Raw genomic sequence first — 3,017 nt, 5'->3', positions numbered from 1 at the left:
GGCTCAGTCTATGAAGATGATGTATGAAGTATGACATATGATGTATGACGTATAATGACGTGATTGAGTTATTTGATTGCCATATGATAGTATATAATGTTCTATGATTTTGTTATATGATGATGTTGTATGATGATGATGAATGAAAACATGAATATTTAAGATGTAATATTATGAGATTCCTTAATATGACGTCATCCCATATTAACATGAAATGCATGTTTTAAATTCTATGATGCATTATGATGATGAATTTCCTAAAACCAAATCCTAATTATAATAATGATGATGAATGTATGAAGACCGTTGCATGCATATTACTTAGAGTGATATGTGAACGGAACTTACGATTGTGTCACCAAGATGTTTTAAAGATGAGAAACTATAGGGACTTTATGCATTCTGTGTGTATATTCATCGGGTTACTTCCACTTTTGTGATGATGAGTAAGAACGTGTACAATATGATGATGGTGATCATCATACCTTGCGTGACACTTAGGAATCAGCTGACTTTCGGACGTCGCTACGAATAGCTAGCTCGACTACCAGTGGCCCAGGGGTGTGAAGAGACTAAGGATCCAAGCTTGCATGTGTGGGTTATGTGTAAGGAAGTACTGCACTTCTAATTTTTTAAGGACTAGAGGTCACCCCTACGATGGTTATAACGATAGGCTCCTAGATCATGAGTTTCGTGTGATTGCATTCCCTAACCCTAATAGTGAGATCACTTACACAGTATTTCTTTAAGTACTCAAGTCATCAAGTCATGTGCTACTTCTATTTCAGGTAAAGGCAAGGCACCCGTACATGGTTAATGACATAGGATAATACAGGGAGTTTTACCTTCTATATTTTATTTGATTTATTTATTATTGCTTTTATCTTGTTTTAGATATTATTCCAAACACATAAGTCCATCACAGTGTTTTAAAATGAATTTTCTGTTTTACGATGACATTTTAAATGTTTAATTTCATATAAGAGCATAAGTTATGATAACAGTAGCGACTTTAGGTTAGTGGAAATCTAGGATTGCTATCGCTTGTATTAGAGCTCTAGGTTATTGATTCTATAGACTAGCCGATGAGATAGGCTTGAAGCATTCCATAGTCAAACTGTCGATGTCTTGTCACCATCAGGTACGTCCTACATAAGATAAGAAAAAAAAAACGGTCTTCACCGCATGTACCTTGATGTTGAATGTAATATAGTATTGAATATGATGAACTGTGAGTATATCGTTGATTTTAGCATGATGATTGACCTAATATCATCATATTCATGTGTTTGCCCTACTATATGATTTTAATACTATGCAATATAATGTTAGTTATATTCGCGAACTATAGACCTACGAAAAAATTTCTTGGTTTTCAGAACCATGTGGCCTAGAGGACGTAGAAAAAAGACGAGAAAGGGGACGACCCCCTATTAGAGGTAGAGGAAGAGGTGGGGTTAAAGGGAACCAAACTCGAGAAAGTTTAGTCACCAGGACAGGTACAGCTGCATCGCCCCAAGTTGTACTTCCCCAAGCTATGCTACCTTCAGCAACACTAGTGGCTGGTATGGATCCCGAAATAAAAAGAACCTTTAGGCAAAGGTTGAGGGAACAAAAGAAAATGGTAGAACAAAATATACAGCAAATAGAACATGAAGCCCAACTAAAAAAGGAATTTGGAAATCCAGTGATGATGGCTAATCAAGAGAAAATTATGGCGAATGCCATACATTTAGAAGATGACAGAGAAAAAGTAATCCGAGCATATGCACACCCAGATGTGGAAGAGCCAAAACCGTGCATAATTAGACCTAAAATTCAAGCAACCACTTTTAAGTTAAAGTCGGTGATGTTTCAAATGTTGCAAACCATTGGGCAATTTCATGGACTACCATCAAAAGATCCCCATCTACATCTAAAGTCATTTTTGGGAGTTAGCGACTGATTTCGATTCTAAGGAGTGGATAAAGACGTGATTAGATTGAGCTTATTCCTTTATTTCTCGAGGGATGGTGCAAAATCATGGTTGAATACTTTGGCACTGGGAAAAATTGATTCTTGGAATAGTCTAGCAAAGAAATTTTTGATCAAGTATTTTCCAACCACTAGAAACGCATGATTTAAAAATGAGATTGTCGCTTTTCAACAATTTGAAGATGAGACACTAAGTGAAGCTTGGGAGAGATAAAAGGAGATGCTTAGAAAGTGTCCTCACCATGGATTACCACATTGTATACAAATGAAGATTTTCTACAATGGATTGAATATTGCTACTAAAGAAGTTGTGGGCAATTGGAGCTATTGGAGCTATTTTGTCAAAGACATACAATGAAGCATACGAGATTTTAGAGAGAATAGCATTTAACAATTGTCAATGGGCCAATGTGAGAAGCAATCAGGAAAGAAGACCCGATGAGTACTTGAAGTTGATGCTTTGTCTTTTATCAACACTCAATTAGCTTCGGTGACTAATATCCTACGAAATCTAGCGTTGAGACAAGGCTCAATGACCAAAGCAACAATCCATACAACTTCTGTAATGACCCAAATAGCAGCTGAATCTTATGTATATTGTGAAGAAGAACACACTTTTGATCAATGTCCAAGTAATCCGACCTTAATTTTCTATGTAGGGAATAATGCTAGTCAAGACAACCCAAAAAGTAATCCCTTCTCAAATACTTATAATCCAGTGTGGAGAAGTCATCCAAACTTCTCATGGAAGGGACAGGACTCATACAATCAACAAATGCAACCAAAAGTAAATTATCCTCCAGGATTTGGACTACAAAATCAAATGGCATATGGTCACTCTTAAGAAGTTACTGGTGCATCAGAGAAATGAGGAAGCTATTGTGTAGGAAGAGCACAACAAAAAGTATGCAGAAGCTGCTGTACAGAAATAACACAACAAAAATTCCTCCTAAAACGCAAATAAAAGTAAGCAGTGGACAAGAAAGTAGAACGTATATTCCAGCACCTCATTTTCCACCAAGAATAAAAAGACAGAAAGAGGA

General features: G+C 36.4%; 1 non-coding gene across 1 annotated transcript; it reads right to left on the bottom strand.

Annotated features, from left to right (window-relative positions):
* Positions 1-2,116: 2,116 nt before the first annotated feature.
* On the bottom strand, positions 2,117-2,223 carry LOC111784497. Its single transcript, XR_002813550.1, has one exon. It is a non-coding gene; the product is annotated as a small nucleolar RNA R71 (small nucleolar RNA).
* Positions 2,224-3,017: the final 794 nt, after the last annotated feature.

This window comes from Cucurbita pepo, unplaced genomic scaffold (genome assembly GCF_002806865.2).
Source record: "Cucurbita pepo subsp. pepo cultivar mu-cu-16 unplaced genomic scaffold, ASM280686v2 Cp4.1_scaffold000216, whole genome shotgun sequence".
NCBI classification, from domain to species: domain Eukaryota; kingdom Viridiplantae; phylum Streptophyta; class Magnoliopsida; order Cucurbitales; family Cucurbitaceae; genus Cucurbita; species Cucurbita pepo.
This window is presented reverse-complemented; position numbering and strand designations above follow the sequence as displayed.